Genomic DNA, 23,238 nt, shown 5'->3' with positions numbered 1-23,238 from the left:
AGGGAGAGAAGAAAGTATGGAAGGAAAGGATAGAAGGAGGGAGGGAAGTAAGAAAAGGAAGAAAGGAAGGCAGGAAGGTAGGAAGGAACAAAAGGGAGGAAGAAAGGAGAGATGAGTTAAGGGTTAGGCATTACGGGTCACAATGCTGACCTTAGGGGACTGTGACCTCGTTTGTCTCTCTCTCTCTCTCTCTCTCTCTCTCTCTCTCTCTCTCAGTATCGAATCCTTTTTACTCAGTCTTTCATCTCCTTCTTCTCTCTCTCTCTCTCTCTCTCTCTCTCTCAAGCCTTTAATTATTTCCTCTTTTTCTGTTTCATATGTTTCCTTATTGACTTATTTCAGAGATAGGAAAATATAAATAGAGTGATACAGAGGTAAATATATAGAAGGACAAAGGCAGACAGACACAGATAGATAGGTAGATAGATAGATAGACAGATAGATAGATAGATAGAGAGATAGATAGAGAGAGAGAGAGAGAGAAAAAAAAAAAAAGAGAGAGAGAGAGAAAAAAAAGGAGAGAGAGAGAGAGAGAGAGAGAGAGAAAGAGCTGAACCACTTATCTCATTAGCTGAGCTCAGTCTAGTTTGGGATGTGGCAGGAAGCGTGATGAGCTGCTGAGATTAGGAGGAGGAGAAGGAGGAGGAGGAGGAGGAGGAGGAGGAGGAGAAGGAGGAGGAGGAGGAGGAGGAGGAGGAGATAAAGAGAAGAGGAAGAGAAGGGATGGAAAATTGAAATGATTATGTTGATGAAAACAAGGAAAGAAGAATGGGAAGGAGGGGGAGATGGAAAAGGAGGAAAAGGGAAAAAGAAGACGTGGAGGATAAGATGGAGATGAGGTGGAGCCGGAAGAGGAAGTGATATGGGGAAGAGGAAGACGAGGAAGAGGGAGGAAGGAATAATAATAATACTGATGGTAATAACTACGAAGAGAAGGAAAAAGAGAGATGGAAAAGAGGGAAAAATGAAATATAAAAAAGAAGAAAAAAGAGGAGGAGGAGGAGGAGATAAGAGAAGTAGGCTAGATGATGAAGGCAAAGGAAGAGGAAGAAATATGAGTAAGAGGAGGAGGAGGAGGAGGAGGAGAGAGATGATGACGATAATAATGACAGTGATGATCATGATAAGAGGAGGAGGAAGAGAAATGATGATGATACTGACAGTGATGATAATAATGATGATGATAATGACAATGATGATAATGATGATGATGATGATGATAATGACAGTAATGATGGGAATGATGATGACGATGATAATGACAGTGATGATAATGATAACGATAATAACGATGATGATGCAGGAAAAGTTACACAGACACACAGATCACGCAGACACTATGGTCCCAAGCGAGCGGTGCGGCTTTAACATCAACAGAAATTGTAGGATCCGTATAATTAACCAGGGAGCGAGAAGGTTTGGATAAGCTCAGAATTTGAAGGTTAATTTCCGAAGAAGATGTTGATGGTGGAATATGTCTGGAATTACTGTAGTGCTACTTTAATGTGGGATGCAGGCTAATCACATTTAATAATTAAAGGTGAGAGAGAGAGAGAGAGAGAATTATGCGTGAGAAATCTGAGTTCGTGGGGTCTGTTTACATCGTCGCGCATTCAGTTTTAAGTTTTAGAATAGGATGGCAAAGGAGAACAACAGTAACAACAACAACATCAACAAAAACAATAACAGCAACAAACTTTTCTCAACGCTTACCAAAATAAACTGCAACAACAACAACAACAATAACAATAACAAAAACAAACGCAACCATGTAAGTCATCCACAACATTAAACTGCAATAATAGTAACAAACTTTCCTTCAAAAAACAGCAGTAACAACAATTTCCCTGTGTAGCCTACGGGGGAGAACTCTGTCAATTTCGGGGTAAAGACAAAGTACTCAATTTACTGTGTTCATTGTTTACACGTCTCTCTCTCTCTCTCTCTCTCTCTCTCTCTCTCTCTCACTGGAATTTTCTTCCTCTCAAGATTCGACCCTCCCGTCCTGCTCTTCATCATTATCATCCATATCATAACTTTGGATCTCCCTCTCTCTCTCTCTCTCTCTCTCTCTCTTTCTCTCTCTCTCTCTCTCTCTCTCTCAGTAACACCAACTAAGTCTGATTAATCCTACCCCTCCTTCCTACGTATGTAAATATGTTTGTCGATCTATTTCTGTCTTTCTGTCTACCTTTCTGTCTTCATATTCATCTCCATCTATGTATTCATCTCTTTGTATTTTATCTATCCGACTCTCTCTATCTATTAACAGTCTATTAGTTAACCACTTAATCTATCTACCTCGATCTATCTACCCCCCACTCACCCTTGAGCACAAACACCGTGACTGTGGCGTGCTTCATCCCCTCTCCCGGTTGACAGGTGTAGTTGCCCGCGTCAGCCGCCAGAACGTCAGCTAGGGTCAGTCTAGAGGCAGCCCGTCCCCCCTCCACCTCCACCTCCACGCTGACGCCGCCTCTGTGGGGGTAGATGGATGGATGGGTGGACAGGTAGATAGGTAACTAGGTAGGTATACAGATAGACAGATGGTTGGATAGATGGATGGATGGAGAGGAAGGTAGGTAACTGAGTTTATAAATAGAGAGATGGTTGGATAGATGGATGGTTGAATGGATGTATGGACAGATAGAGAGATAGACTGATAGGCGGGTTGACAGACAGACAGGCAGGTAAACAGATAGATAGATAGATAGGTAGATTGACAGATAGATAAACTGACAGACGGGTATATGGATTAAGACAGACAGACAGGAAGGCAGTCAGTTAGGTAGTGAGATGGATTTTTTTTTTCAAATAAGAGAACAGAAGAAGGAAAAACAATGAATAAAAAAAAAAAAAATCCATTCACCAGATTACTGGTGTCCTCTGATCGTAAAACATCTGTAACAGACTTGAACAGCTGTTGGTTGAAGTTTGGAGGGAAACAACTCTGAGGAAGCGAGTTCCGGAGAGATGCAGTTCGGGGAATGAAAGAATTCTAATAGGCAGAAGTTCTGCAATATGGCTGAGTGACATTCCAGTCATGAGCGTTACCAGATGCCCGTGTAGTACGAGGGAAGGTATGGAGAGGTGGCACCATGGACTCAACTTCGTCTGAGCATTTGCCATAAAAATATCTGTAAAATAATGCAAGGGAGACAACATTCCTTCTTACCTGTAGGGCAGGTAGTTTATTTAGATGGATACAGGCAGACAGATAGACAGACAGACAGACAGATAGACAGACAGAAAGATAGACAGATAGAAAGATAGATAGATAGATGAATGGATGGACAGACAGATATAGATAGACAGAAGGATAGTTAGACATGTAGACTGATAGATAGACTTACGTAGGAGATACAGAGAAGAAAACAAGACAATGACAGGAAGAGAAAGTAACAGAAAACAAGTCAGAGATAAAAGTATAGACAGTGATTTTGTCCGGAGGGGTATGGTGGTGGAGGTAATGGAGATGGTGAAGGAGGAGATGATGGCAGAGATGATGGGGATTGCGGCGGTGGAGGCTGTGGTAGAGATAGTGGTGGAGATTCTTGTGGAGACGATGGTGGAAATAATGATGGAGACGGTGGAGGCGGTTGAGATTGTGGTGGAGATGGGGGAAGTGGTGGTGGTGGTAGAGACACTGGTGGGGATTCTGCTGATGGTGATGGTAAAGATAGTGGTGGAGATGATGGCGGAGATAGTGATGGAGACGATGATGTTGATGTCGATGGTAGGAAACGTGGTGATTCTGGTGGAGATGGAGGTGGGAGAGATCGCGGTGAAGATTTTGGTGGAAATGGTGGCCTGTTTTGAGAGAGAGAGAGAGAGAGAGAGAGAGAGAGAGAGAGAGAGAGAGAGAGAGAGAGAGAGAGAGAGAGAGAGAGAGAGAGATTAAGAGCGATAAATCTGAGTTAATGAATCGTGTTCGAGACGGAGGGAGTAAGAGAAAAGAAAGGAGGGAGGAGGAGGCATGAGGGAGTAAAGAAGGAAAAGTAATTAGTGAGGAAAATTAAGAGGTGAAGGAGTAGACAGAGCTGAGAGAGAGAGAGAGAGAGAGAGAGAGAGAGAGAGAGAGAGAGAGAGAGAGAGAGAGAGAGAGAGAGAGAGAGAGAGAGAGAGCACAGAGGAGTACAAATAACGGCAATAAACAACCTATTAATTCTTCCCCAGCAGGCTGCGTATGACAGGGTAGAGTAGGGTATAATTTATGGTATCTATTTTATGAGAGCAGGGAGAGGAGTCTAAAGCACTTCGCTCCTCCACTTTCTCCTCCTCCACCCTTATCCAAAACTGCCAACTTGATACAGCCAGGGTACGATTCCTGGTGCGGATAGCTGGTGCCACTCGACTCAGGTGCCCTTCCATCCTTTGTGGGTTGATAAGTAAAATATGTATCTAAAGCAGGACTGAAAAGAAGGTAACTGTGGTAACCTAGATGATGCAATGGCCATGTATCTCAGGATAGTGTATCAAGCTACATGTTCAAAGGTCAGTGTTATCATGATGAGCACAGCAGCCGAGGGCCTTATGAATCTGACTCCATTAATATCTTTACCACAATGATGAAGTAATCGCTTTACGCCGACAACGTATTGCATGTTTTTAGTACTGTTACCTCCAGACGACTTTATCCAGCTTAAAAGAGACTGTTCGAACTGGAGGAGGTAGATCTAGGCCCAACCCTTTTACAGTCAGGGGTCTTTTCGTCAGCTGAATAAAATCACCTGGTGGTGACATGAAATAAGCAAAATATGCGTCATCGAACTGTATGGATTAAAATTGATGTCTGTGCTACATCCCAGCCTCTCCAATCTCCAGATGATTTTTTTTTTTTTTTTTTTTCATGCCACCACCAAGTGATATATACCCACCTAAGGAAGGATCTTTGGCGGTGAAGGCATCTCTCATATCAAAATAATAATAGTGGAGAACGATTTTTTTTTTTTAATGGAAAGGGATACGGGCAGAATGTTACTGTGCAAATACAGCACAAGTTGTGTTGATACTTGGGAATATTATGGAATGTAAAAGTATGCTGTAGTTACGATGCATATTGTGTGAATCAATAGTATTTCTTTTTTTTTTAGTTCTCTGCATATAAGGTGAACCAGGAAGTTTGTGTCAACTTTCAGGGGGAAATTCTTAGCCTGTTTTTGAGCAATAAATTTAAAATCAACATGCCTAATGGAGATACAGTAACTGATGGTCGTAAACGAGCAGTAGCTTTCCCTCATATTTCACCAAAAAGATCATCAGCAGCTGTAACTCAAACGGTTTATAGAACTGGTCCCATCCTCAAATAGGATTTATCACTCAAAACTGGCCTGAGAATAACCTAAAATTTGGTACAAGTTTCCCCAAACATCCTGTACTACATGATTACTACCCGACGAAGGCAAGACTGGACAGACTGAGAGACAGATAGACAGGTGTATATATATATATATATATATATATATATATATATATATATATATATATATATATATAGAGAGAGAGAGAGAGAGAGAGAGAGAGAGAGAGAGAGAGAGAGAGAGAAATTCACAGTTATAGTCTCCAACTTCATATCAGAGTTGAGAGTTTCTACACAGCTTTGAGAAACACATATATAGCGAAACGTTGAGAGAGAGAGAGAGAGAGAGAGAGAGAGAGAGAGAGAGAGAGAGAGAGAGAGAGAGAGAGAGAGAAATTCACAGTTATAGTCTCCAACTTGATATCAGAGTTGAGAGTTTCTACACAGCTTTGAGAAACACATATATAGCGAAACGATGAGAGAGAGAGAGAGAGAGAGAGAGAGAGAGAGAGAGAGAGAGAGAGAGAGAGAGAGAGAGAGAGAGAGAGAGAGAGAGAGAGAGAGAGAGAGAGAGAGATTCATGGGAAATGTCTGGTGAAGCAATAAGACGAAAGAAGGAGAAAAAAAGTGAGAGAGAAAGAGTGAGAAACCAAGGGCGTGTCAGACAAGGAGGAGGATCTCAGGAGGAAAGAAAAAGTGGGAGAGAGAGAGGAGGAGGAGAAGAAAAGGCTGGAGGGAGAGGCGGAGGAAAACAAGGGAGACGAAGGGAGAGAGGCACGAAGCGAAAGAGGGAATAATTAAGTAGGTAATGAAGTGTGTGTGAAAGAGAGAGAGAGAGAGAGAGAGAGAGGTGGCAAGTGTAGAGGTGGAGGAGAGAGGGAAGACAGAGGCAAAAAAAGAATACGAAGAATAGAGGGGAACAGACAGAAAAAATAAATTACGTAAACAAGAGGGGAAGGAGTGAGAGGAGGAAAATATTAATAAGAGAAGAAGAGGGAGACAGTAATACAGTAACATCAGCAAATACTACAGTTCTATTACAATCAAATGTTAGCTGACACTTTCCTGCCGGCCACGGGCGTTGATATATGTAAAATTTTTATAAATGGCTAAGGAGGTTTGGTAGCAGATTTTTCTCAGCAATTCATTTTTGCATATTTAAGCCGTAATAGTCTTTTGTATGCAACTTCTATCGTTTTGTTATCGATATGGTGTGGGCCATTAACATCTAAGAGGATACTGAAATGGAACTGACCCAATGAATCGCTATGGAAGAGGTGTTATGAAATCTCCAAAGCCAGTCGGCATACGATCCTGTACGTCTGTAATATGATACACACTGCCCTCGAGTGTGAGAGGGATGAATGTCCTCAGACGTTCGAGGAAAGAAGAAGAAGAAGAAGAAAAAGAAGGAGAGGAAAGAGAAAAGTAAAAGAAAAAGAAGATGAAGAAAAAGAAGAAGAAGGAACGCAAGATGCATCGCTGCCAGGGAGATGTCAGCGATCTTTTTTTTTTTTTTTTTTTTTTTTTTACCAGTTTTAACACTCCAAGGCTATTAAACTCTCAGTTGTACAGATTTTCCGGGCGATAAGTAGAGTATCAAAGTTGTCCCGATCGTCCGAGGGGAAGGAAAAATGCAGTGAGTATTAGCGTAACAATTTCAAGACAGGAAGAAAGAAATGGATACAGAAACTATAAGAAAGGAGAATAAGTAAATAGGTAGCAATAAGTAGAAAACAGAAGGACATAAGATGAGAAAAATACTAGCAATAATATGAGAGTGAGACGAAAACAAAAAAATAGTAAGAGCAATAAGAACGAAAATTTTGAAAATAGTAGTAGTAATATTTTATAAGGGGATGAGAAATAGTAGTAATAGCCTAAGAAAGGGAAATAAGGAGAAATAGCAGTAATAATAGAGGGAAATGAGGAGAAAATATTAACAATAATAAGAATGAGTAATAAAAAAATAGAAACATGATAAGAAAGAGAAATGAAAAGAAACAGCAATAGTAATATGACAGGGGAATGAAAAAAAATAGTAGCCTACCGGTAATGTGAGAGAGAGAGAGAGAGAGAGAGAGAGAGAGAGAGAGAGAGAGAGAGAGGGGGGGGGGGAGAAATGGTTATTATCTAACCCAGTCTGTCTGGCCGAGCAGGTCCATGGAACACAAGCATATAGCTACCTTCATTTGACAGACGACTCATCGGGATTCGGGGTAGGATCTTTCCATAACGAGAGTTCCAGGGAAAAGAAGTAGTAACAGTAGAAAGAGAGGGAGATATGAAGAGTAAAGTAGTTCCAATAATGCAGAGGAAAATGGGAAAGGAGTCTTGCAGAAAGAGAGAGGGAGATGTTAAGAGCAAAATATTAACATGAAACCCGAGGATTGGAAAATATGAGAACTCGGAGGAACGAAACAGGGAGAACATGCAGGAAGAAAAGTATCACTAAAACAAGGAGTATAAAGCAAAGAAAAACAAAGGAAAAGCAGAAACAAGTAAGTAATGGTCTGAAGAAGCAAGCATTTCCACCGATCACATTAATCTTTCACCTACCCAGTAAAAAAAAAAAAAAAATCAGCTTCAATTCATTTATCCAGCTCAGAGAACAAAAAATAACCTGTAGTTTAGGAATGGCTCAAAAATTGTTTGGCATGTTTTCAAAAGCGTTTGGAATTTCACTGATCCTATGTATTAAAGTTGTGTTTTAATCTGAGAACAAAAACACTGAAAAAATCGCATTACACGGTTTTGACAGGCAAGGATGTCACAACAATTTCTTTGATCCGATGGCGTATTATTTGTTTCCTTCCTGCAATCTCCAGACGATTTAGTTCATCTCTTTTACTACCAGGGGGCCCACCTAAGAAAATCGTCTGAGGATAGAAAAATGTTAGTTAAAAGAAGGAAAAAGAAAGAAAAAAAAAAGAAGTTATCTGGATGAAGGGGTTAAAGGACTTGGTTAAAATGTCAAAGTGAGGGTAAAGGTTAAGATGCCAGGTTAAAGTGTCATGTGAGGACGCCAGGACAAAGTACCAGGCTAAAGTGCCAAGTAAAAGTGCCCTGTAATAATGCCAGGTAAGTGTCAGGTAAAAGTGCCAGGTAAAAATGAAAGGTAAGGGAGGGAGATGCAGATGTCAAGCATAGATGGAGTGCTGCAGAGGATGTAGCACAGATGTCATAGAAGCCTTACGATACTCCCAAGGAGAAAGTAACAGATATGGCTCTGAGAAAGAAAAATTACCAATATTCATGCAGATGGGGATAACAGGTGAAAATGATGGAATGTATACAGTAAATATCCACTTACCTGGGTCCATGTGGTGTGATGGGGTTATCGTTGTGATGCCAGGTGAGGGTGGGGGGTGAGGGGGGCGCCAGCACCTCACACCTCAACACCAGTCACGACCCAGCCTCCACGTACACCTCACGGGGACCACTGATCTCCGCTGCGCCGCCTGTACGGAGAGCAGGGTGACAATAGGTGAGTAAGAGAGATGGAGTGAGGAGGAGAGTTGAGAGTTGGAGGAAGAGAGAGAGAGCTAAGTGAGGGTGAATGACAGGGACAAACTGAAGAAAGTACTTTTTCCCCCCTCCTTCCAGAGAAAATTTTAAAATTTGTTTTAAGACACTCAAAACATCACATCTCCCGAAAATGAAGGATGTAAATATCCATAAGGCGGTATAGGTAGTCTTACTCCCAGAAAAGGGGAAGGAGACATTATCACACGAATATGAAGGATCAACACGCACAAGCGAAGAAAGCAACAGTTGAAGATGAGAGTTGTGTGGTCTCAGGATCTTCAGTTATTGGTTTCCTCACTTGTGAGACTCGCTGCGTTCCACTCACAATCCCTTCTTCTCTTGTGCCCTCCGCCTCCGCGCCGCATCCGCCTGCCGGCTTTGATTCTCAAGGCGCTCTTCTTCGGTATCCTTTTGCCTCGGTTTCCAGCGCCTTCAGTCTGGTTGCAGTGGCTTCTTCACGGAGTGCGATACCCAGCCTGAGGTCATGCCCTTTCTTTATTCACTCCTCCTCAACGCTCAGAGGGGCTTCATCCCTCCGAAACACGTCCACTCCCTGACACTCTTCTACGAGTAAGCATACTCGGGCTCTCACTACCGATACTCCCGCTCAGGCTAGTATATTTTGACTTGAATGTTATTTTCTTTGACTTGCCAAACCTTTTTCTAATTTTTATCTTTTACTCTATTAAAACTAAATAAGACTGAGAAGAAGAGTTGACTTGGGGGCATAGATAGAAATGAGAGAGTGAAGGAGATAGTCTGAGAGAGGGAGTTATGAGTTAAATGGAATCAACTGCTGGTACACATAATCACATGAAACTGAATTCTTCCAGCTAGAGAGGTTCGCTGACATTACTTCTAACCATTTCACTTAGAAAGATTTAACCCGGGATACTAATAAAATCATGTACTGGTAAAAAGAATGAGTAATTTGATAGCTCCTCTTTAAGACTATGAAAAGCGCGCGCGCGCACACGCACACACACACACACACACACACACACACACACACACACACACACACACACACACACACACACACACACACACACACACACACACACACACACACACATACACACACACACACACGCACGCACGCACGCACAGGAGTGCATAACTTGAAGGGTTGATATTAATAAGCAAAAGGGGGGGGGGGTTGAGGGGTGAGGGTGTGTGTCCGCGGCCGCCAGAAGGGACACACATAACACGGGCACGATGGCGAAAGTTAGCGCGGACTTGTGAGGGGCAGGCTGGGGCGATGCTGGGGGAGGGGGGTGAAGGAGAAGGGAAAACGGTGGAGAGGAAAACATGGGAGGAGAAGAGAATGAAGAGGGAGGAGAGAAAGTGGTAGAAAGAGGGGAAAAGAAGGTATAGGGAAAGGATAAAGGGCTATAGGGAAGGGGAAAGGGGTATAGGGAGGGGGGAAAAGGGGTATTGAGAGGGGTGGGAAGGGAAGAGAGGGAAGAGGAAGGGGAAGATGAGCTAGAGGGAGGTGTGGGAGAGGAAGAGGGGGAAGAAAGAGAAAGAGATATGGGAAGGAGGAAGAGGGAGGGAAGAAGGGAAGAGGGTGAGAAATGAAAGGGAAGGAGGGGAGGATGAGATGGAAGAGGGACAGGGAGAGGGAGGGAAGAGGGATAAATGAATTGAAAAAGGAAATGTGTCTGGAAGGAGAGAGAAGGGAAGGGGCAGGACGAGAGAGGAGAAGAGGGGGGTGAGACAGAAGGGGTTTGAGAAATGTGAAAGGAGAGGGAGGTAGGTGGGAAAGTGAGGAAGAAGGGGTGGAATGAGAGATGGAAATAGGAAAGGAATCAAAGGGTGTAGAGCGGTATGGGATGGGAGAGAGGAAAGATCATGCGAGGGAGAAAAGGGAAATAGGGGAACAGCGAAAGGGGAGGAGGAAGATGGAAAGAAGAAGTATGTGACGGAAGAGAGAGAAGAGAGAGGGGAAGTAAAGAAGGAAAGAAAGAAGGAGAGAAGGAAGGAAGAAAGGAAGCAAGAAGGAATTAAGGAAGTGGGTGACAGAGAGATATCTGGTAGGAGGTGTGGGGAGAGGGGTAGGTGAGAGGGGAGAGAAGTGGGCACTGAGGGAGGAGTGAAATTGGGAGATGAGTAAGGCTGTGTCCGCACAAGATACAAGCGTGGACGAGGACTTGCAGGTGTGTTTGAAAGTCTACACTGGAAGTAAATTAAAGTTCAGGTGTCTGTTGCGATAATACCTTAGACGAAGTCAACTCACCGGAATATTAGTGCTTAATTATCGTTCAGTGAAACAGAAGATGAGGAAAACGAAGAGAGAGAGAGAGAGAGAGAGAGAGAGAGAGAGAGAGAGAGAGAGAGAGAGAGAGAGAGAGAGAGAATACAAAGGAATACAAAGGAAATCAAACAGCAACATACCTTATGGTCCTTTCGAGGCTGCATTTTACAGGGAAGACTATGACTACGAGATCTAATTCTACATGCAGAAGGATAACGATAGTAAAGTAAGAAGGCTCCTCCCTCCTCCAAACCCTCCAGGAAAAAAGTGAGAGGGTCCACTATGAAGAATGGAAAAACTGATATGGAAATTTCATAGGAAAGACTGAAAGGTAAAAGTTCTATTTGGAATACTGTATCTATAAGCTACCAGTCTGAATGACCTGAAAGAGAAAGTATTAAAGTAAAATGAGAAATCAAATGAATAAATAATTAAGGCATGACATTATATACGAGTACGATGGGCTAATGGGGCGTCTGTAGACACAGTGTGGAAATTGCATAGTGTAGATGTTCAGGGGTGGTGCGGCAGCCTTGCCTGGCGCTTTTACGGTAGGCAGCAGCCAATCAGGCCCCAGCTCCGGTCACTGCACTGTGACACGGAACTTTCCCATGCGGGACAAGTACACAAGTTACCTCTTTAAGCAAAGATCCCTGGTACACTAAAAAAATCCCGATGATTGTCACTCAGCTAACACGGACCCTAAGTGATCCACAGCCCATTACAGGTCGAAAGTAAGTGTAAGCTAATGGCCGTTAACTCAGGGCTATCTGTGCAGATCGAAGTCTGTGCTTATACTACCTTATGTGCCTTTAACAAACTGATAAATATATGATGACGTGACGCGACTCTACGTACGGGTAAGCTATGTGTACAGGGTGTCTTGTACAGTAGACAGGATGGGAATGAACTTTCATGTAGCTGGTAAAAGTAAGCCTGTTCCAGATATTTATGACTCTGTTGAAAAAGTATTTTACTTCATGGGACTGGAAACGCATAAGGTTGTAGCCTTTACTCCACAGAAATGTGTTATTCAGGAGTGAACATACTTACTGCAGCTGGGTGTCAGATAACAGATACATACCCAAGCGATTTTTAAAGGTTAATACTGCATCACAGTTTACTACATATGTGGGCAATTTATTCCATATAATTACAACTCTGTTAAAGAAAAAATTCTTGGTTTCATGTGACAGAAATAGTTTACGAATAATTTTATGACCATCACCTCCAGCGTAGTTTGAGGAAATCTTTATTGATGCCCATATTATCGTGACCTTTGAATATTTTGAATACTTTAATTAAATCTCCTCATAACCTGTGTTTAGTTAGGGTAAAGAGATTCAGGGCTTCTAAAGGTTCCTCTTATGGTTTATTTCTCAATCTATGTATCATCTTTGCCACTCTTCGCTGTACTCTCTCAAGTTTCTCCATATCCTTTTTATGGTATGGCTCCCAAAATTGAAGTGCGGGTGTACTAAGGAATTATACAAAGTGAGGATGATATTATCGGATTTATATTCAAATGCTCTACTTATGAAGCCAATCAATTTATTGGCTTTCCTTACAGTTTCTGTACATTGTTTGCTTGGTTTCAAATGATTTGTTATTATAATTCCTAAGTTTTTTTCGTGGTTTACCCTATCATGTTGGATATTATTCACGTTATAAATGGTTTTTACATGTTTTCTGCGAATGTTTAGCACTTTACATTTATTGATACTGAAATCCATTTTCCATGTTTGGGCCCAGTTAAACAGTTGATCAAGATCTCTCTGAAATGCCTGCCTCTGCAAGTCTGTATTTGCTCTGTTACCTATTTTCGTGTCGTCAGCAAATTTTGAAATCTTACACAATCCTTCATTATTATTATTTATGTATATTAATAAACGAACAGAACCTAACACTGAACCCTGCGGCACTCCACTTGTAATGTTTATTCAGTCTGACTCTTCTATCATGAACCATGGTGGTGGTTCATAATAGGGATCGCCCAGGAATTTGCTGAAAACTCTAATAGAACAGTCACCTTAAAACCATCTTAAAAAGCAAACTTATTCTTTAAAAAACATCCAGAGGGTTCCTTTTCAATAGTTTAGGTCAACCAAGCACTGATAATGTGGAAAAGAAGTGTTATAAGAAAGTTTGTTTTGTTTGAAATTTGCCAGTTTGTTCATATTATTATTCACATTATCGTTTCACAGGTCTACAAGAAAATCTATTCAGGTGGGATAAAAATTAGCCAGTCGTACATAAGTCACTGCACATGTCCATCAAAAGATGATCATCCACTTTCAGGATACGTAGATTCCTCTACATCGTTGCATGCACTTGAGAAGCCATTCAAGTACTGAATCAATAGAGCATCACTAGCAGTGTGACTATATTAAATTTTATACTGTACTACGTTATTACGAAGTGGAAAACTCTAGCTAGTAGATTACTTACGCGGGCAATGAAGCGCCATTGTGGGAAAAGGGTCTTTGTGTAATTAACACGCACCAGTGAGATTATATACAATTGCATTAATTTTTAACTCATGGCTTTATTTAGCTTTTTTTTTTTTTTAGTTCATCCCTAAAGCCCCAGTAGGCTTGTGTGTAAAAATCATGTGAGAACTGAAAAGCGTGCTACCAGCAATCCTGCTTTGTTTGTTTACTTTTTTTTAGCGATCCCAATTTCCCACTTTTTAAATTACTATTTGTTTATTTTCCTAGTTTGTTACTACTCTTTGCTTTCGTCAGGTGAGCCAATCTTCGATCCACCCGAGCACACTGCCACTGAATCCATGTGCCTTTAGCTTCTGAACGAGTCTTTTGTGTCAAAAAGCCTTTTGAGAATCGAGGTAGACAACGTCAACAGATATAGTCTCATCGTACATATTCAATATATCGTTGAAAAAGTCTGACAGATTCGTGAGGCAAGAGAGAGAGAGAGAGAGAGAGAGAGAGAGAGAGAGAATTTGTGGGGGTCGCGACTGGGGCATTAATCCTTTAGCAGGGGGGAGGGAGTGGGGAAGGTGAATGGCAGGAGGAGAGAAGGGGAGGGGGAAGAGAAGTTAGAAAGGAAGGTGTGAGGGAGCCTGGGGAAAAGGTGAGGAAGGCGAGAGAGGAGGAGAAGGAGGAAGGGACAGAGAGGAGAAGTGAGACAGGAAAGAGAGAAAGAGGGAAAGGGGAGAAGGTGAAAAGACTTAGAAGGGAGAGAAAGAAGAAAACGGGAAAACAAGAGAGAGAGAGAGAGAGAGAGAGAGAGAGAGAGAGATGGGGAGGACAAGGAGGGTAAGGGTGATTATGGGAGAGGATGGGGTGGAGGAGAGAGGATGAGGGTGTTGGGGAGAGAGAGGGTGAGGGTGTTCGGGAGAGAGAGGGTGAGGGTGTTCGGGAGAGAGAGGGTGAGGGTGATGGGGGAGAGCAGGGGTGAGGGTGATGGGGGAGAGCGGGGGTGAGGGTGATGGGGAGAGAGGGGATGATAGTTATGGGGAGAGAAAGGGTGTGGTAGATAGGGGGAAGAGAGAGGGGAGGAGGACGGTAATGGGGGAGATAGAGAGAGAGAGAGAGCGGGAAGAGAAGGGTGATAGAGAGAAAGAGGGATGGAGTGGGAGAGAATATGAGAACCTTTTGAGGAAGCGGAAGTGACAATACAGAGAACTTATCAAAGGAGAAGTTGAGACGATAAGATAACTTGCCCAGAGCTATTCACGGACTGCATTTATAAACTCCTTTAAACATTAGTTGTGTATAAGATTATTATACTGTAGCTCTTTCACCTTAGCTCGGTTCAGATTTTCGTCATTTTATTTCCTTAACTTATTGGCAGGAAAAGACAATGCTGTAGCTCTACATCCTCTCCACGACATTCCCTCGTGAACAGCACCGTATTCTAAAGTTAATCTAGTGTTACAAATCAGTAATCAGGATGGAGAGATGGCAGTTTTAGAGTGAAAAGAGTGTAGTCTTGTTTTCACTCGCATAACTCAGATACACTTCACAGTCAAACTAGACAAAGAATTAAGGAGAATGAAAACAAAAACAAATGCATTTCTGGTATTTCTAAACTGCTTTTGAAACATGGTTCTCCTGGAAATTGGTCACGAGCCTTGAAAAATACGATGCCAGGAAAATGAAAAGAAGAGAAGAAAGAGGTACAATGGAGAAAATGGAATGGTTTGAAAGCAAGACGGGATTTGAAAGGAGAAAAAAAAAAACAGAGATTAAGGAGGCATTGAGGATTCAGCCGAAAGTAAAAGTAAAAAAAAAAAAAAAGACAAAGGGAGAGAGAGAGAGAGAGAGAGAGAGAGAGAGAGAGAGAGAGGTCAGGGAAAAACTGTTTGTCCGTCATCTCATCCAGTAATAATAATAATAATAATAATAATAATAATAATAATAATAATAATAATTCATCCACCCGCCAGACATTCTCTTATTGCTCCATCCGGATGAGCAGCAAACTGTGAACAATAAACCACAGGCATCCCTTGAACTAGAAAAATAGTGTCACAGAAGAACACATGGAAAATGTGATGGAAGAAATATATGGCTGACAAAGAAAAACTAGTGCTCATAATACTGCCGAAGTAAAGCTGGTATTGTCTTGGCAAGGAAAACGTATCAGTTGGAATTCTACCGAGGAAATACTGAGTAATTTGATAAAGAAAAAGTAAAATGCACTTCTGTCAGTGGAGACTAATAGTATTTTGACAAAGAAAGACTTAATAAAAAAAAGGAAGAGTAGCACTTTGGCAAGGTTTATATGAGGGACAGAAATCACATGTGAAAAGATATGCTCAGAATTATCTTCTTGGCAAGGGAATGTCACAATAAAAATATTGGTAAAACGAATTATCTTTTGATGAGGACTCTCAGTGTCCTCTCTTGGGCGAAGAAAAAAAGGAATTTATAAAATCCATCATCGTAGACGCCACACAGTAATAAAGTGAAACAGTAAAAGTGTCAGTAAAGAAGTACAGCTAATAAATGAGACCAGATAGATCACAGAAAAAATAATTGCCATTCTATAAGTGACGCTGCAGAAAGGTATCATAAAAATTCGTATAAAGAGTACCATCCTATAAAACATGATCAAATAAAAAGATATACATCATCCTTTAAAAAGTACCATTGAGTTACAAGGACCATCCAGTAAAAAAGTACTATCTTGCAAAAAAACTACTATTCTAAAGATTTCAGGAATAAAATTAGTGCCGCAGTGGAAACTGAAGTGCCATCCGATTTTTTTTTTTTTTTTTTATACAGTCGCCATAAAAGCTTAGAGTGACGCGATGTGATAGGCTGGGTTTGAGTAAAATAATATCGCCTGTGTGTAGCAAAAGTAAAACATAAAAAGACGTTCTCGAATTAAGAGTTAGAAAAAGAATTAAAAAAAAAAATGTGATCCTACAGAAGTTACCGTATGCGTGTAAAGAGATGGGTGTAAGTCAAGTAATGTCGTTGAAGATAGCAAAAATAAAGCAGAAAAAGATGTTCTAGGGTGCAAAGAAGTTACAGTTAAAATACAATAAGTAACTCGATCGTTGAGAAGTTACCGTGTACGTGCAGAGTGACGGGGTGTGAGAGCTTGGGCCGAGTGTTAACCTGACACTCGTATACGCCGGCGTCACCCACACCCACGCCCTCGATCACAAGGTCCCACGCCCACACCACGCCCGCACGCCACGCTAGCACCTGGGGGGAGAGAGGGTAAGTCTGCACATATATACATACACATACGCACATATTTGTACGTTCGTGATATAACTGAAATCCTTGAAGTTAGAAAGGCGTAACAGTAAGTTCCATTGCCTGCACTGCTATAGACACTATACAACACTACACTGCACACACACACACACACACACACACACACACACACACACACACACACACACACACACACACACACACACACACACACACACACACACACACACACTACACACACACACACATGCACCCCTCCTCAGCCCCCACACGCATTCTCTCCTCACCTCCCTCCCCCACACACCTTCCGGCACTTACCAGGGTGACATACTGACCAACTTGTACTCCAGGCTCTCTTCCTAGCACTCCCCCCACCTCACCTGCCCTGAAATGAACTGGCCTGATATAGTCTAATGTGAACTGATGAAGCGACGTGGACTGAACTAATCTGTACTGAAGTGGTATAATACGGTGTAGCCTAAAATTGCCTAATCTGACGTTAAAATATTTGAAATGATCTAATATACTCTGATTTGGCCAGAGAAATCTAATCTGACCAAAGCTTTTCTAATAAGCCCTTGTGTAAGTTACTGCGACTGGAACTGGACTGAACTGAATAGAACTGATCTAATCTGCTCTAAGATGATATAATCTTATCTGACCCGAGATGACCTGAGTTAAAATAATCTTATCCGAAATGACGTGATAGATTCTGACCAGGAACCATCTGATATAATGTAATCTAACCAGATATACTCTAATTCGATCTTGAACTGACTTGATATAACCTAATTTCACCTGATTTATTTTCATTCGACCTTGAACTGTTCTATAATCTGACTTGATTTGCTCTGACCTTATGTTGAACAGGCCTAATATACTCAGTCTGGCCTGATATACCCTAATCTCATCTTGAACTGAGGATAGAGTCTAATCTGACCTGATGTTCTCTATTCCGACCTTGAAATGACATAATGGATTTTAATCTGATTTGATATACTCTGATATAGCCTAAAACAATTTAACCTGACCTAAACTGATCTGATGTAACCTGCTACAGATAGTGACATGACCTAATCTACCCTTCAGATATTTTATGGCCTGACCTAAAATACCTAACATAACTGACTTTAACTGAAATGATCTTATACCGGTATACACTTGTGACTTCGTACAGCCTTATTAGATACATTCTGTGACCTGGCCTGATCTCAACTGTATTTCTTTACTTACTGGGCAGATCACCTGAATGCTGACCTGACTACCTGAATATTTTTGGCCGGACCTGAAATTATATTTGACCTGGCCTGCACTTACAATTGATCTGAATTTTGACGACTGGAAGTTATACCTGACCTGAATTTTGATGTGACTACCTGACCCGACCTGAAAATGACTTATCTGACATTTGATCAACCTGAATTTTGACCTGACATGAATATTGACCCAACATTGCTATATCTATCTATGTCAGGACTCTACAGTATCATAATACAATACATAATAGCTAGTAACACACATATGTAATCAAGAGGTTAAATCAAAGTCATGGCTAGGGCCTGGAGGAAGTGACATTCGTACTCTCTCTCAGGAGGAATGCCAGTCTACACCTCGTGACGCCTGATAGGAAAGCCCCCAGAATCGAGAAGATTCCACTGAACCGTGTATAGTACACGTGACACAAACTCTCCTATACGAGAGAGAAGGAATTTGGAGCCAGAAGGAGAAGGGAGACAGAAACGAGAAGGAAACAGGAGAGAAAGCGAGAAGGAGGTCTAGACTCTAGATAGAAAAACATGGTGGGGGAAAAGGGGTCAGGCTCTCGAAGTTAACTTAGTGTAATTTTTTGAGATATCCCCTTGAAAAAATAAACTACGAACTGCAAACCCCAGGACTAATCTTTACCTCCTGTCACCGACTACAAGTGAACTGAGGTTATCTCCTGCAAATCTACTCACTGTCTACTACAGCTCGGCTTCGACTACGAAATAATCAATTACAAGTCCGATATCTATATATGTCTCTATCTATCTATCTATCCATCTATATAACGGCTGAAGAGTCACACTTTCCGTGACCATGAAATAAGATGCGAAAACCCACACTGGCAGACGAAAAAAGATGTACCGGTACTCGTATTTCCAAACAGTTTTGGCGACAGCTGTCACTCTCTTCAGTGGATCTACAGGCCAAGTGTGGTACATACAATTACTGAAAATGTGCTTATATGCAGGGTAACCACATTTTTTTTTTCTCTTTCTCTCCAACCACACCTGATGTGGACGCACCTGACTCTCCCTCTATTCTGTTCCCGACCTGAGTGAGGGATTACAAGGGGCGGCAAGGACCTGGCCACTAATCCTCTCATCACTGGATCTAATTTATATATTCCTTCAGTGAGAGTTCCGGGTTCGATTCCCGGCATAGAGGTAATATACTGGATGGTTAAATTATCTCTCTATACATACAGCTTGTACTATCCTGCGTTTCTTATAATTACTACAAACAGATAGATAGATAAATAGATAGATAGACAGGCAGACAGATAGATAGATAGATAGATAGATAGATAGATAGACAGGCAGACAGATAGATAGATAGATAGATAGGTAGAAAGAGAGAGAGAGAGAGAGAGAGAGAGAGAGAGAGAGAGAGAGAGAGAGAGAGAGAGAGAGAGAGAACTCTGAGAAAGTAAGAGAGGCTTGTTAAGACAAAGTATCCTGGAGATGGCCAGTCACGCCCGTCACACGTAGGCAATTGCTAGGAGGGAACAAGACGTTGGAAATGATGATGTTGATGATGGTGGGGGTGGCATTATGGCTGTGACAAAATTCAAACAAACATTAACCCCACCACATCTGCAGTGATATATGAACAGTATAGCCTTTCACACACATACACACACACACACACACACACACACACACACACACACACACACACACACACACATGGAAGGTGGAAGAAGCAAGTGAAAAGACTTGTAGGAAATCTATGACATTTATGAACCTCGAAAAGTGGGCAGAGAAGGATTATGAAGGGCCTTTTGTTTGCATGGTGTGGAGGGAAAATTCTAAATACTATAAAGAATTGTTACGCTGGAAGTGAAACTTGTGTAGGAGTAGATGGATTTCTGAGTGACAGGGTCAATATCGGTGAAGAAGCAGGGATGTGTGATGTCGCCATGGTTATTTAATATATAACTTTACGGATTTTTGATAAGAGAACGCAAGAGCTGAAGAGACGGGAATGAAGCTTATAATACATAGTATGGGATGGAACATTTAATATCTGGATGCTGAGGTATTTGTTAAACGGTGAATGTGAGTGGTGAGATCTGAAAGTGAAGTACACAAGAGTAAAGTTGCAGTTGGTGAGAGAGTAGGTGACTCGCAGTGTGCTGTGTTGGTGAACAAAGAAAAAGACTGGAAGGAGTGGAAGAGCTTGCTTAGGTGAACAATAGAAGAGTAAGGTAAATGTGTGAAACAAATGGAACTTAGAGTGAATCAAAGAAGTGAGATGTCTGGTTGTATGAAAACCTTGATATGGAATAGAGGTTTGAGTACGGATTCAGCGAGAGGACTATCTGAAGGTACGCTTTACTTTTGTCACCTTAACTTGGCCTAGAGTTTTGTGATTTTGCAACTTATTTCACGTAGCTCTATGGAAAATGGTGTTATAGCCGTGCATTTTCTCCACAGTACTTCTTCATGATAAGCATCATAATTCAAGCACTATTGCTTTGTTACAGCCTAGCATTCATGATGGACAGATGTCAATTTTCGACTAAGATAGAATGTAAAGAGAATGGTATTCACATTAACGTAAAAAGGTGAGATTTTGGAATAGGAGTAAAAAAGTCAAGAATGAGAGCAGTACAAATGGAACTGTTCCGAGATGTATGTGGGCTGCGTAGGCTGGATAGGATAAGAAATTCAGTGATTCGTAATACAATTGACATGGAGTAAGGACTCCGTTAATGAAGGAGTAGAAGATAGTCCTTGTATGGCATGATATTACAGAAAGAATGGATGTAAATAGGGAAGTGAAAATGGTGTATATGTGAATGGGCATGAAGGCAGGAAAAGACGTTTAAGACCAGAGAAAACGATGGGTGGATAATGAAAGGGAATGTGTGAACTAGTGAGGTACGAAAACTTAGGCAGCAAAAGAACTGACAGAGGTGAGAAACGAGTGGACGAAATACAGGATGGTCGTTAAAAAGCACTGCTCTGGAAACGCAGCTGGCGGGATCTTGTATGTTGGGATACGGTTCAGTCTGCTGGTGTGACAGTGGGAATAAGAAAGGAATAAATGATGCAGGGTAGACATTGATATCACTGACTAAGCCGTCCCAGCAACACACGAGAAATAGCCCGGCAGAGTGGAAGAGGAGCTTTATGTATGGACCGCCCTGTATGGAGGAAGATGCACAGGGTAAGACTTGCACCTCCTTATAAACTAGACAGCCGATGGAACTGCGCTATCTCATATGTAGTATGAATTATTTTTACATATCGTTTGGGTTGTGAGGTGAAGCCAAAAATTCTGAGGGCTTGAACGATGATTGAATGGATGCGTGGCTCATTTTTACTGGGCATTCTGATGATAGTTTTTTTTTTTTCTCTCTCTCTTCCTGTTTCTTGATTCTTCTCACCTTAGTGGCAAAAGAGGTGATGGTGGTGAAGATGATAATAATTACGATGATGATGATGGTGATAATGATGATGATGATAGAGATGGAGATAGAGATAAGGATAAATAAAGGCACACAGATAGGTAGATAGATAGATAGTGTACAGCGACGAATCCCTTTTCTTTCTTGTCCCTTGTCGGTCACCATATATCTTGAATGTTTGTTAATTCTCTCTCTCTCTCTCTCTCTCTCTCTCTCTCTCTCTCACCTTGACTGCGCTTTTCTCTCTTTCGTATATCAAAGTGACTCTCCATTTATATCTCTCTCCCTCCTATTGTGCCTTTTATTATGTCCGTATTTTTCCTTTCCTTTCACTCCACCATGAACTCTCTCTCTCTCTCTCCCTCTCTCTCTCTCTCTCTCTCTCTCTCTCTCTCTCTCTCTCATCTTTCACTTCATTACTTGCATTCTTCTTCCTCCACCTCTTACCTACCTTCCACTTCTCATCAACCTTCTTTTCCACCTCCACGTATTCCTCCTCCTCCTCCTTCTCCTCCCTTTCCTTCTCCTCCTCCTCCTCCATTTTCTTCCCCCTTCTCTTATTCTCTCCCCTCCCTCTCTCTCTCCTCTTCGTCCTCTTTCTCCTCTTCATCCTTTGTCTGTCTCGTCTTTTCATTCTCATCCATTTTATTTTCATTTCCTTCTTTTTCTTTCCCTCCTATTTCTCAGCTTCTTCCTCCCTCTCTTCCAGTTTTTTCTCCCTACTCTCACTCTTCTTTTTGTTCTTTTTCTCCTCCTCCTTCTCCTCCTCCTATTCCTGCTTCTCCAGTTTGTTCACCTTCTCTCTCTTTCTCTCTCTCTCCTGCACACAATGAGAGTTTCAGTGCATGCTGCATACAGACGTCTGGTTGAATATAACTCTTTCTCTCTCTCCTCTCTCTCTCTCTCTCTCTCTCTCACTCTTTCTCTCTCCTACACACAATGAGAGAATCAGTGCGTGCTGCATGCAGACGTCTGGTTGAATATAACTCTCTCTCTCTCTTTCCGCGAGTGAGAGATAGAAAGAGAGAGAGAGAGAGAGAATAAAGTAGAAAAAGAAAAAGATAAAGAGGAGAAGGAGATACAGGAAAGAGAGAGGCAGAGAGTGGGTGATGGATGGTTGGATGGAGGGATGGAAGAAAGAAAGAAGGAACGAAGGGAGAGAGGGAGGGTGAGGGAGGGAGTAAGGGATGGATGGGAGAAAAGGGAGAAGATGAGAGAGACATTTGTAGGGAGGGAAGGGGGAAGAGAAGATGAGATGAGGTAGAGAGGGAAGGAGGACATGAAAGGGAATGACAAAGGGAGGTAAGAAAGAAACAAGAAAGAGAATATGAGAATAAGAAAAGGGAGAAGATGGAAGAGGGGAAAGGAGAGAGGAAGGGAGGGAGACAGTGAAAGGTATGGTTAGAAAGAGGGAGGGAAAAGGAGAGTGGAGAAGGAAGGAAGAAGTGAGGAAGGAAGAGTGGACAGATAGATGGAGGATGGGAGGGACGGAGCGAAAGATTGTAAGAGAAAGTAGAGAAAGAAGGAGGAAAGATGGATGGAGGGAGATTTGAAGAAAGACAAGAGTAAGCTGGGAGAGATGGGGAGGGAGGGAGAGAGAGAGAGAGGAATATATGGATGGAGAAAAAAGAGATAATAAAGTGAGGGAAAGTAGAAATGGAAGGAGGGGAAGACAGGGAAGAAAAGATGGAGGGAGAGAAGGGGGAAGGAGAGAAAAACAGAGTGAGAGAAAATGAGGGAGGAAGGGAGGAGGAGAGAGGAATGAAGGGGATAACAATGA

The 23,238-nt window shown here is 41.8% G+C and overlaps 1 pseudogene; it reads right to left on the bottom strand.

The window, feature by feature from the left end:
* The window catches only part of LOC145413518 (igLON family member 5-like), a 119,272-nt pseudogene that overhangs the window by 6,436 nt on the left and 89,598 nt on the right, over window positions 1-23,238 (bottom strand).

This window comes from Coenobita brevimanus, chromosome 96, assembly GCF_032717465.1.
Source record: "Coenobita brevimanus isolate Jiangsu-jjx chromosome 96, ASM3271746v2, whole genome shotgun sequence".
Taxonomy (NCBI): domain Eukaryota; kingdom Metazoa; phylum Arthropoda; class Malacostraca; order Decapoda; family Coenobitidae; genus Coenobita; species Coenobita brevimanus.
This window is presented reverse-complemented; position numbering and strand designations above follow the sequence as displayed.